This window comes from Balaenoptera acutorostrata, chromosome 7 (genome assembly GCF_949987535.1).
Source record: "Balaenoptera acutorostrata chromosome 7, mBalAcu1.1, whole genome shotgun sequence".
In the NCBI taxonomy this organism is placed as follows: Eukaryota; Metazoa; Chordata; class Mammalia; order Artiodactyla; family Balaenopteridae; genus Balaenoptera; species Balaenoptera acutorostrata.
In genome coordinates, this window is record NC_080070.1 from 50,886,210 (window position 1) to 50,900,003 (window position 13,794).

Sequence of the window (13,794 nt, forward strand, 5' to 3'; positions counted from 1 at the left end):
ATAAGTCATTCAGTTAAACTACATTCAGATAGTTAACATTATTCTCCTAATTAGACCATTCTGGAAGGTTCACCTGTCATTTCATGTATTCTCTTTAAATCAGTGATTTACTCTAAGGAAGGATAAATAGACATTGAATGCCCCTATAGGTACTATAGATGGGCATGCCATTAAATTTACGTGTTTGATTGTGTTTTTTAATTAGATAGAAATAAACCCTAAATTGCATTCTTAATATATACAATTATAGCATAACATCAGTCTTAACTAAAAATTGTCAGGAAACGTTTGTAAAATGTCATATTTAACTTTAAAGAAATATCTGAGTAGTTGTGGATTGGGGATGAGAAAACAAGAATACTTTGTCACACTGGGAAATAGGCTAGGGGTTATTAGTCTTGGAGCACAGACACTGCCTGGACTCTAGGCTCCTAAGGTGACAGGGATTTGTCTTTCCAGAATGGATAAGGTGATTCCATCTGCTACCCTGGGACGCTGTTGCGTGAGACCTTAAAAAAGTAAGATCTGGTTTGTCCACCATGTACATTAAAAATACCCTGGCTCTTATACACAAGAGCAGACCTTTTGTTTATGTTGGCCTTATGTTTGCAATCTCAATAACAGACACTTTGCAAATGAGAGTTCATCCATACCTTTAGGGGCCCAAAACAGAGCAAGTGTGTTGTTTTTTTAAGCTCAAATTTTTATTCTTATGTACTTTGAAGAACATCAAGTACTGTTTTGCAGGAATGAACATCAAGAGCTCCATCAGATGAACTTTGTGTGCCTAACCTCCCCTTCTTTCCCCTACAGGTTCTACCTTGCTTCTTTTGGCAACTCCTCTCTATAGAAATATTCTAGTTTTAGAAGATCTCTCATTTTCTAGGCCCTGTAACATATTTTATCATAAATTTGTGTGTCAAAAAAATACCTCTCACCTTAGAATTGAAAATGCTTTAAAAACATAATTCTGAAAGTCTATGTATAGTGCCTCATAGGTACATGGAAATTTGTATTTTGAGAATGCCATTCTTTTGTACTATGTAAAGTGTTTTTAATTTGCTGCATTTTTCATGTCTTATCGCAGTCAGATCTAGTGAGGAACTATAGCTATTTTATTCAGGATTAATCAATCTTCTTGGGCTCCTGGCTAGGACAGAATCTGCTCTCGGCTCTGTTTGCTTCAGGGCTTGGCCTTATTCTGTTTTCTCATCATATTCAGTCTCTGAGAGGGAGGTAGGTGATGGGAGATGATTTTTCCATTTTCAAGCTGCCTTCCAACTGAAAGAAAGATGGAGGGGGCAAAAGCCAAGCTTTTCACTTTCTGTGGCCATTACAAACATGACTCTTCTCCTCTTTTTCAGCAGTGTACACTATTTTTCAAGGGAACTATTTTTTTTTTTTTTAGACTGTCAGAGTTAGTCAAGTTATTTTGTCATTGAAGAGTGTTAAAAGTAAGAATATATGTCTATATGACATCGTGAATATTAACTTTCTCATAAGTTGAATGTTATGGCAATATGTTAAAGTGCTGTTTAATTAACAAATAAGTGATCTATGCAAGGTCTTACATTGAATGAGAAGAAAAAGTGTAGTGCTTCTGAACTTGGGCTCTGGAGGAAGACTGCCTGGATTCAAATCCTGACACTACTTCTTATAGCTGTGTTATGCTGAGCAAGTTACTTAAATGTTTCTATGCCTGTGTTTCTTCATCTGAAAATGGGAATAACAGCAATACCTTCCTCACAGGGTTTTGAGGATTGAGTAAGATTTCTTTGTATAGTGTCATGGCTAGCATGGTGATTGGTACACAGTACATTCTTAGATTATCATGACAATCACTGTTGTTAAAAATCTTCTATGCAGTGGGCATTCAACTTTTTCATTCTCACAATAATTATCTAAAGTAGATTTTGTATTTCTGTTTTCCAGATTGAAAATTGAGGCTCAGAGAGTTTAATTAGCTTGCCTAAGTTTATACAGCTGGTGAAAGAAGATAATGTGAACTTCAGGAATATGAATTTTATTTGCATTTCTGTAGTTCCATTGTATCTTTTGGGATTAATATGGGATTAATTTCTGATTCCATTATGATTGGTTTTATTAATTATATGATTATTTAGTATTATTTAGTGAAGTATGCCTATATTTAGAAGTTTAAAAGGCAAGTGATATTTGAAGACAAAGGACAGGGGGATTGAGAGTGACTCTCTTCCCACCCTCTCAGCTTATGTCTGGGACACACAGAGCCAGGGATCAGGATAGTTAGGGTTTTTTTTAGTATTTAGCAACAAGGAATATTCAACTAAGAGTAACTGACGCTGAGAATATGGAGAGAGCAGAAAAGCAATAAACAGTCATTACCATTGCCTCTTTTTCTTTCTACTATTTGATATAGTTTAAGTGTGGAAGTAGCATATTAAAAAATGAGTGAGACTGAAGGACATAGGAAATAAATAGGGAAACTGCTGCTATACCCAGATTTAATTGTGGAAAAAATTAGACAAAAGCAGTTGTCATCTTAGAATCCATCATAGCCAGTGAGGAAAAAAACTGGCCTCCGCCAGACATGTTTGCCTAGACTTTAGGAAGGCAGATTTCAGAAAACTCAGAGAAAAAATAGGCACGATGTATGGTATTAAAGACAAGTGTTTTAAAATACCATTTAATATCAAAGGATCTCAATGGGGGAAAAAAAGGGAGAGAAACTAAAATATATCATTGTGCTAGAATCTATCCAATGAATGTAACTTTTAAAGAGATATATATTAGCCATTGAAATGGCCAAATAACCAAAGAAAATATGAAAATAGCTGAAATTTATAAATTATGCTAAAGACAACAAAAGGTATATAATTGCTATCTGGTTTTGTTTGTTTTTGAAATTATTAGGGGCAATAATTCAAAGAAAACAATTTAGTTTTTATTTTATTTGCTCCCTTCTGTCAAGAATTATCCTCCAACGGATAAGATTGGTAAGAGGTAACAGAAGCCCAGGATGGGCAAAGAGATTCTAATAGAATACCCAGCTAACCCAAATCCGTTTAGTTTTTATTCAACAAATTTTCATGGAAAACAGTTTTTTGTTCTAGCCCCCCCCCATGTTAGGCTGTTGTAATGTAAATATACCCTTGGGGTGTTCACACTTGGAGGCAAGTAGACTAGTAGACAAATATTTATAATACTCTGTACTAACTAAGGCTGTGAGAGCAGAAAGGGGGGAGTGGCCAGCTGCCTGGAGGGATTTGGGAAAAGCATCCTAAGTTGGGGGACATTTGAGCCCTGTCTTCAGGATGAGTAGAATTTAATTTGTCTTCTGTCCCAGATAAGACTTTGAAGCGGACTCCAGAGAAACGACTAAAATAAGGTGTCCAAGAGAGTCTTTTATGTCATAAAGAAGATGAAATAATGATTCTAGAGTAGAACCCAACATGGGTTCAAGGAAATGATAGACATATAACAAAGACAATACCTTCAGTGAGGCATTTGGCCAGAATTCTTATGAAATATTTATAGATATAAAGACCATTGGATAACTGACTATACAGCAGTGCCCAAAGGGTGTTGACCAATTGACTTTGTGATCACCTTAGGGCTTAGTTCTCAGCACTGTCATACTGTCATGTTCATGAATGCCTTGGGTAGATATATACAGGCTATGCTCTCAATAGACCAAAATCGTGGATCAAATCTAACAGGATGAAGTATGATAGAATATCACACTTGCCCCAAAAATCTAGTTGCCCAAGTACGAGAAAGGAAAGACTTTGCCCCACAGAAAATGGGAGGAACACGGGATTTTGGTCAACAGCTCAATATGAGTCAACAGTAATTTGATTCAATCCTCAGATTGTGTGCTTCAGGAGTATAAAATAATTATCAAGCAGTGTTCTGGGTTAGCAAGATATCAGTTTTTTCATGTTGTGGATCGACAATATTTAGATTTTTAATTAAAACCACCCTAGAGGGCTTCCCTGGTGGCGCAGTGGTTGAGAATCTGCCTGCTAATGCAGGAGACACGGGTTCGAGCCCTGGTCTGGGAAGATCCCACATGCCACGGAGCAGCTGGGCCCGTGAGCCACAGCTGCTGAGCCTGCGCGTCTGGAGCCTGTGCCCCGCAACGGGAGGGGCCGCGATAGTGAAAGGCCCGCGCACCGCGATGAAGAGCGGTCCCCGCACCGCGATGAAGAGTGGCCCCCACTTGCCGCAACTAGAGAAAGCCCTCGCACGAACCGAAGACCCAGCACAGCCAAAAATAAATAAATAAATAAATAAATAAATAAAATTAAAAAAAAAAAAAACCAACCACCCTAGAAAGTACAGGGCAGCAATTCTCACACTTTTTAATCCCAGGAGGCCTTTTCTGTTTGTTTGGGTTTTTTGTTTGTTTGTTTGTTTGCTTGTGGTGGTGGTGGGTTTTTTTGTTTTTTGGCTCTCCCGCCTGGCCTGTGGCATCTTAGTTCCCTCACCAGGGATCGAACCCAGGCCCTCTGCAATCAGGAGCCCTTTTCAATCTTAAGAATTATTGAGGACTCCCAATTATTGAGGACTCTTTTGTTTATGTGGGTTATGCCTCTTAATATTTAGTGTGTTAGAAATTAAAATTGAGAAATATTAAAAATATTAATTAATTTAAAAGTCACAATGATAAACCCACTACATGTGAACATAAATAACATTTTTTGGGGAAAAATAGGTATATTTTCCCAAAATATGAGTGAGGAGTGGCATGGTTTGCATATTTGCAGATCTTTTGAATGTGTATCTTAATAGGAGACATTTAGACTCTCATATCTGCTTCTGCCTTTACTCTGTTGTTATATGTTTTTTAATTTAAGTACAGTCAGCATGTGAAGAAAATCCAGCCTCATACAGATATGTACTAATAGGAAAAGGAAGTATTTTAATAATCCTTGCAGGTAATGGTGGATATTCTTCTTTGATACTGTACCCAAACTTGACAAGTGTTAGTTAAAGGCTAGCGGCAATGTGGAATCCAAAACCATATCAATGAACTTTCCATACAGTATTACAGCAAAATTCAGGGGACCATCTTGTACTTTGAATGGATCTTTTACCCATGCATGCTTTTGTAACATCATGCATTGGTCAGTTGGAAAATATTGGTTCATTACATTATGCAGAACTTCCAAATATTGACACAGTTATGGTACAATTAAAACACCACATTCATTAGTATCACCACTGATCTCATTAGAAAAATCCTTAAATGCTGAGGAGTTATCAAGCTTATATCCTAAGATATAAATTTCTAAAATTCTAATTTTTGCTTGAAAGCTCAAATTTTATCATGAGCAATAAATGTCAGCTGTTTTTGTTAAAATAACAAGTTCACTTAATTCATTTTTGAGAAAATGTCTGCCAGATTCTTAAGTCTGAGTAACCATAGTTTGTCAGTCATTCTTTCAAGTAACAATGGTGTTCCATAAAAAAAGCATCTAGTTCAGTTTACCACTCAATCTCCCACACACCTGGAGCTGCAACGGCTATGCTTTATGCATTCTTCTGATTTTGTCTCACAGAATATTAAAGAGACAGGTATTCAAGGTTGATTAAATGAAAATAATAATTTGTCATCAAGGACACTCTTAGGTGAAACTGGCGTGTTTGTTTTTAATGCTACTGCAGGGCAGTGAAGAATACAGTGACAGTTTGGTGCCACTGTGTTGGTTTACGCTGAGGTGTCAGTAGTTTATCCGTCATTGCTCTGCAGCATCAGTGCAAATGTTAGCACAATGAAAAAGGCAAATATCTTAATTTTATTATGAAAATAGTTTTAACCTCATAGACCCTCTATGCCCCGAAAGGGTCTTGGAAACCACTGCTGGTATAAGGGATTATAGAACCAATAAGTCAAATGGGTGATGGTTCCTCTTAGGGGCCTGTGATTTTTCTTTCTTGGGACTCTTGAAAATGAGGTTAAGGTGCACCACACGTGAGGGGGATGAGTGTATTTGCATAAGCAGGCATCGGAAACAGAGCCAAAGCCTGTAACAAATGAGCTCTGCATTCGTAGATCTGCCTTTTTCCTAAGGCTACGGTAAACAGTTCCTTATAAAACAGCTGTGTTACAATTAAATGATCTTATCACCAACTTATGTATATTAGATAGTATTTTTTACAGAATGAAACTTAAACCAAAATCTAAGATGAAATATTTTACTTTCTAAAAATGGGATGGATTCAAAATAGTTTATAATGAAATACATATACATTTGGGATATTCTTATTAAAAATGAGAATAAAGAAAAACCAGAAGCTGAATAAGGGTTGTCTAGAAGGGGATGTTAATAGTGTTCATGGATAGGTCTTCTGTGACTTAAAATTTTTTTTTCTTTTTTGCTTATCTCTATTTTCTGGCTTCCAGCAATGAACAGATACTGCTTTTGTAGCAAGAATAATAAGGAAAAAGTTTAATTTAAATCAAAAAAAGAACTTACATGTAGCAAAGTATAATTGTACCAGAAATCCAGAGCCAGGTAGAGGTTACTATAACTGAGAAATAATTTAATTTGGATGTAAATTTTAATATTACAGAATTTATTATACACTTTAAAAAGCTGAGAATTTGGGCTTCCCTAGTGGTGCAGTGGTTGAGAATCTGCCTGCCAATGCAGGGGACACGGGTTCGAGCCCTGGTCTGGGAAGATCCCACATGCCGCGGAGCAGCTGGGCCCGTGCACCACAACTACTGAGCCTGCGCGTCTGGAGCCTGTGCTCCGCAACAAGAGAGGCCGCGATAGTGAGAGGCCCGCGCACCGCGATGAGGAGTGGCCCCCGCTTGCCGCAATTAGAGAAAGCCCTCGCACAGAAACGAAGACTCAACACAGCCATAAATAAATAAAAAATAAATAAATAAATAAAATTAAAAAAAAAAAAAAGAATAAGAATTTCAGATGTTCCATACTATATTCTGGCAGAGCATCCGTTTAAAAAAACAAAAACAAAAAAAAACTGAGAATTTGAGCTTTGTGAAATAGAAGAATGTCGTATTATAGCATACACTGACTAGAATACACTGGGACAAGGCGGAGTCACATTTCATAATTTCCCCATGTCTAGTATTCTTTAGGAGTGGGATCATTTGCAGACTCACAGTTGCTTCTGACTGTTGGAATCTGGCCTAGTAAAACCTTATTTTTAACCTATGTGCTTTCTTTGCCTGCCGTCATTGCCTGTAGATGATCAAGTGTATGTAAGACTGCTCCTGCTGCTGAATAGAGAAGTACATCTAGAGCAGCAGAAATGTCTGCAGTGCATGTTGCATAGAAGGCAGTGCAGGGAGAGAAGAGCAGGGTGGAAGTGCCATGACCTTGGTCCAGTCATTCAACACCCCAGTTCAGTTCCCCTTTAATGAAAGAAGGAAGTTGAACTGGATGATAGCTAAGGTGTCTTTCCCTTCTAAGATTTCTCCCAATTCTGTCAAATGAGATCCTTGCTTGAATTTGAGTTTTTTCCCAACATCCCAACCAGGATGTTAACAAGTTTAATGTCTGTGAAAAATCATTATTTTTGCATTTTCATGTTTGTGTATAAATTATGAATTTTAATATTGTAGTACAGAAATTCACTGTGCTCTAAAGGCATTTCTTTTTGCAGTGATAACCTTTTCATATTAAACCCTATAAGAATAGAATGTCCAGGTTGAAAATTAGATTGTATGATTGAACAACTTTTGCTTATTTTATTGCCTTTTATATCACATTAACCTTCTCGGTTGCTAAATTAATAAGTTGTTGCAAAAACACCGAGCTCCTCAGGTAGTGAACCTGATACTGCATGCTAATTGTGCTTTTTTTTTTTCCCCTGAGAAATCTGATTATCTCATTGTCCTCTCCAAATCCTGTTCAAAGTGCTATGGGATAGACATTATTCTTTCTGCTTTACAGAGAAAACACTGAGAATTAGAAACAGTGTCGAGGTTGCATGAGTAGCTAGACCTTTAACAATAGGACTCAGTTTGCCTAATTTCCAGGAGAGTAAACATGACTGCCATTTCGGGCATCTTTATCTTTCTTTTCATTTTGAAGTTAGCATAATACTAAAAGGCACATGCTTATATCTTTATAAAAATATATCTTTTATTGCTATAAACTATATGTCAGGCTATTAAATAGATAGAAGAAACCTTTAGAAGTGCCATATTTTAAGTTCCCAGTAGTCCAGGATTTATAGGCCCTTAAGGAACTCACTTTTCTTCATTGTCATAATTTTGAATTCCCTCACCCATATATCCCTTTGACTTTACTCTTCCGCTTCTCTAACCCTTCCGCCAGCTTCAGAGCTTGCCCCAGGTGTTGAGAGAGAAGAGGGGGTGAGGTGCCTTTTGTATAAATCCTTCCTGTTTCTCCCTCTTTTTCATCTTACCGCTAGGACTAGCTGGAGGTGTCTTCAGTTCCCCGTCCCATCTGCTTCATCTCGTCCTACTCAGGGGCATCTTGCTTGCAACTCCCTGGAGCCTGAACCCTTGATGAAATGTGCAGGATAGCCTGTTGTTCTGAAATGTAGGTGAACCTCTTTCAGTTCTTTGTGTGTAGAAAGGCTCCTCTTTCCCATCTACATTTAGCCGTGTTTTCCTTATTAAAGTGAGAAGGTAAAGCTGACTGGTCTCAGAAATAAATCCGTTTTCAATTATGAGTTGCATTAGAGACCTTTACAAACTATCAAATACTGTGTGCCGGCTTTAGGGGCAGTTGAGTGTGTAGAACATTGAAGGTGGGGAAGGAGAAGTGGAGAAGAGAAAGGAGAAGATGCATGTTTGGGACAGCCAGATGTGAAATTCTGTTACTAAATCGTCGCTGAAAGGATTGCTTAACCTAAGATGTACCTCAAATACAGTGCTATGGTAGGATAGAACCTACCCACTTATGTGAAAATGTTTTCCAAGTCCACAAACAGCCAATATTCACGTGAAATTTTAGCAAAAACTGTATCATCTATAAACTGAAAATCAAGGAAACGGCACCACGGCTTAGAGCTGGGGCTTCAGTGACAGATGTGAAAGTTTAAATCCCACCTCTTATTCTAACTGGCTGTGTGAACCTGGACAAGTTATTCAAGCTCTGTAAATGTCACTTTTGCATCCATAAAGAGGAAAAAAGTTCCTATTATTACCTCATAGAATTGTTACGAGGATTTAGTTACATAATGGATATAAATGCATATAGTGTGAACATTGAAGCAATACATATTAACATTTCTTGAGATAAATATATAGTCTCATAATCAGATGAAGCCTGGGCAGGTAGAGATCTAAACCCTAAAGATTTATTTCAGAGCATAACTTTTGATTCTGTGTTTTATTCTTTTAAAAATTACATTGTAATTCAGGAGAGCTGTTTTCTGAAGGTGTTTAGTGAGAAAGGTAATCATCGTGTGAGTCAAGGATTTTCTTGTGTTGTCGTCGTCTTCTCCCTGGACGACATGATAATATCAGTCCTCAGCCATGATGTGAACATCACACATCCTGTTTTGGTGCTAACAAATTGTCTTTAGCCTTTTCCAAGCAATGTCAGCTACACATGTCAGTTGCTTATCACTTTTCTTTTTTTTTGGTTATTTATCCTTAAAAAAGAACGTTAGTAAGTCAGAAATAGCCATTTTGTAGACACTGCACAGCTAGACAGGTCTTTGATCCTTAGGGTAATAATCCATCTGTTATGGAACTGGATCAATTTGTAAATTAAATTGATTAATCTAGCAGGGAAAAAGAAAGGTCTTGACTTTTCCCACGGGAAGCATTTCCTCAAATGGTAGTCATTCTAAAAAAATTTGGGAAGACTCCATTTTCTGCTATTCTTTTTCTCTTTGCTCAACTCAGTAAACGGCTTAATATGTATCCAAAAAAGAGTGAAAGTAGAGTTCAAGCTTTTAGATTCTCTAGGGTCTGGTTGTTCCTGGAGGTCTCATATTTTTGACAGGGTTTAATGTTAAAAACCTTTCAATGACTATCAGAACATTTTTAATACTCATTGGTTAGTTTAGTAAACGTATAACTATGCTTGAGTTATCTTCTGCAATTAGTTCACTTTATTGTTATTTTCATCTTGTATGATCAAAAAAAAAAAATCTCCCGATGATTCTCCTAACAATGTGTGATTGGAATAATAACTTCACATGTTGAAGAGTTTTGTGCTGCAGCTGAGAGGCATGTAAATACAAGCTGCTTGTTTGCAAGAAGCTTCCAGATTTGCAATATGATTGCTATGGAAACCACATAATGAAAACCTTATAACCATCTGTATGGTTTGATGGATTTTATTGCATAGCTGAGCTGTTTTTGTTTACTGTTATTAAAGTGTTGAATGGAATATATTAACCCACACACATTGACTATTTGAGGTATTAATTAGTATCGTATAATGACATCATGCCTCAACCCCCAAATAAAATACGTTTAATAATAAACCTAAATAAAACAACATGTGTATGTTTCTAATATATTGTGAATGTGATTATTGCCTAGAATTTTGGTCACTTGTCCTTATATATTTTTTGAATGATGTGGAGAGGTTTGCTTTGTTAGTAAATGAATATAGTAGTAGGATTTATTTTCATGATTTTGGAATCCATTTGCTCACTTAGGATTTATTGAACATCTCCCTTGTACCAGAGTCTATTCAAGATTCAGGTTGAGTTCTTTCCTTCCTAAGATTGAAAAAGCACACACCAAATTTGATTTTGTTGTCTTTTATATGGAAGCTGTTTGTACTGTTAGCCCAAGATAAAATGGGTTGTTTTACTATTGTTAAGAAAAATTGATATATGAAACACAGAAAGAAGGCTTTGACCTAAAGATAGCAGTTCTAGGTTTGAAAAGGAGAAAGGAAGTGTTTTTAATGAGCATCTTATCCTCTAAAATACTTCTTATTAAGCATCTCACATGGATTTCAATTTGGATACTTCACAGTAAATATTTTTAATATCATTCTGATAGTTTAAGAATATATTGTGCATATAATAGGTACTTAAATTTTAATAAAATAATAAATTCTTAGTAATAAATTCTAAATTCATTGACAACTTTGCCAAGAACGGAGTTTTTCCCACTTAATTCTTGTAATTATTAATAGTTTTTATGTTATCTTGACACTGACTTTGGGTGGTGAGACTAAATCCCATAGTCTCTTCTTAAGAGCCAGGAATAGTGCTTTCTATACTGATGTGGTTAAAGCTTTTGACTTCAGGACAAGTGCCCTTAACTATTTTTGAATTTACTTCTTACTATTGAATTTGTGACCAAATTGGAAGAGAGGGAGTGCTGGGGAAAGAGAAAGTATGAGAAGTAAAGAAAGCTTTCTCCTTCACCTCAAAAAAATTTAATGATTTGTAAAACGAGTAGCTTGGACTAAATGACGGTAAATGTCCCCAATTCCTTTAAAATTTGTATGAAAACACCCTATTGACCCATTTATGATAACTAGTCCTTGAAGTTTAACATAAGTGAGATAATTGTTGAAGAGAAAAGAGACAGCATTTAGTATTAGACTTTTTATTAGGTCTTCTCTGTATTCTTTACTATTTGACTGAACTATATTAAATTGCCAATATTATGTTTAACTTAATGTGTATAAAGTGCCAATGATTTCCAGCTGTCCCTTATATTGGAGCTTTCATACTTTTGTTTGAATTGAGTTTAAAAAATTTGAAACAGTTATAATTATCTTGTAAGTACAGTAACTCTCAAGCTTGATTTAAATGCTGGTTTTTATTAATCACCACTTTAAAATCTGCATGAGACTTCTAAATTTACATCTGCATTCTTGACCTGTCTACCAAGCTTTCCAGTTGCCCCTGGACATTTCCTCTGGGTTGCCCCACCAGTATATTAAATCTCCCATATCAGAAACACAACCCCTTGAGTAGCTTATCTTGGCTATTCTCTTTTTAGTAATGATGTTCCCATTTCTCAGTTAACTAAGCTCAAAACCTGAGTCATCCTTGGTTGCTCATTCTTTTCCCGTAGCCCTCCACATCCAATCAGGCAGAGTTTGTCTATTCTAGTTCCTTTCCCTCTCATAACCATCTCCGTTCCATTTCCTCTGCCCCTTCAGTTCAGGACTAACTTCCCCTTTAGCTAGACTAGGAGTGGTCTCTCTCCCCACACCCCTCCTCTAGGCTGTCTGGGACAATGGGATCTGATAGCCGTTCCTCAAGCAGTTTCAGTCCTGCCCTTTCTCGCCTCAGAAATTTGGGGGGACTCTTATTCCTCACCAAACATGTAAAAGTCTGAAGTCCATAGCAGGATGTTCACGGCTCTTCAACAGTTTGCCCAAATGACTAACATTATCTCCCATCCTGCTCTTCTTCTACAAGAACAGCCCCCGCCTTTATTTTTTTTTTCTGATGTGGACCATTTTTAAAGTCTTTATTAAATTCATTACAATATTGCTTCTGGTTTTTTTTTTTATGTTTTGGTTTTTTGGCTGTGAGGCATGTGGGATCTTAGCTCTCTGACCAGGGATCGAACCAGCACCCCCTGCATTGGAAGGCGAAGTTTTAACCACTGGACCGCCAGGGAAGTCCCAAGAGAACCACATTCTTTAGCCAAAATGAATATGCTCATGCCTTGTTCTTTTGTTCATGCCTTTCCTTGTCTGGAAATTTCCTCCTTCCCATTTCTCCTTACTCAGATTCTCTCCATCCCTCAGAGCCTTTATGGTATTTCCCCAGTTGGGTGGTTTCTCCTCTGCACTCCTTCTGTACCTTGTACCTCACAGGTCAGGTTTTATGCCCCTTATCCCACTTTCCTTTAGGTTCTGTCTTCTGTCCACTCTAGGCTGTAACTTCCTAAAGGCAGAAGCTTCCTACTACCCTTGCCTTTCTGGTAGAACCTCTCTCTCTTACAGGTAGTTAATGCTCAATGAAGATTCATGAGTTGAATTATTTAATAGTCATAATGACTGTATTTGTATTTTTTGCATATTTTTCTTTAAAGTTTTTGATTTTCTTGGAATTACAATTCTTTTTGATCCCAGTTTTTCCTTGACATGCCATTTTGTTCATATGTCCTGCCTTAAATATTTCTAAATTGTATTTTAATCCTTAGGTGGGGCAAGTGGTCATGTAGTAAGTATTTCTTTGATGTAAAAGGATTAACTAGCCTATTGACTCTGTTTAAAAACCCTTCTTATTTAATCTCATTATTTTTCTTCCTATAACTTGGGAAAGGAGTGTGATGGGAGAGTGTAGAAATAATATGAAGATATATATGAATATATGCAGGATAAAGAACATGGATTTTGTAATCATAAACCTAAGTTTGAATAGCAAACATTGGAAGTTTCTTTACCTTTTTGAGTATCAGTTTATTTCTCTGTAAAATGAGGATTTAAAATGGTTTACCTATGAAATCTTAACATCTGCTGTAGTGTATGACACATAGTAGTTCCTCAGTATAATTTGGGGGGAATTACCTTGAAGGGTGAGGATGCTTCTCGTATCTTCCTGTGATGATCAATTGAGAAAACATGAAGTATCTGATGCTCAGTAAATGACTTCTAGGTTAACTGTATTTTATATCACACATTTTCTCTTTGCTCTGCTGTTGTTTTAGGGACCATGATTTTATCTGTGGTACTCATGCCACAGTATAATGTGGTCAATCCGTATAATGCCGGGTGTCATCTTACTGCATTTTTAGGGCTTTTCTGGATTTAAGATTGTTCCAGATGAGTTTCTGTGAATATTTAAAACAAAATATGTGAAACGTTAGTACATACCTTAAATTTTATCAAGCCAACTGGTCAGGTTGCTATTTGGAAATAGCTAGAG

General features: G+C 36.7%; 1 protein-coding gene and 1 long non-coding RNA gene across 5 annotated transcripts in view; one reads left to right on the forward strand and one right to left on the reverse strand.

Moving 5' to 3' along the window:
* SKAP2 (src kinase associated phosphoprotein 2) overlaps nucleotides 1–13,794 on the forward strand; it is a 162,066-nt gene that overhangs the window by 125,136 nt on the left and 23,136 nt on the right. The window lies entirely within an intron of this gene.
* LOC130708595 (uncharacterized) overlaps nucleotides 1–13,794 on the reverse strand; it is an 80,270-nt gene that overhangs the window by 16,457 nt on the left and 50,019 nt on the right. The gene's annotated exons all lie outside the window — the stretch shown is intronic.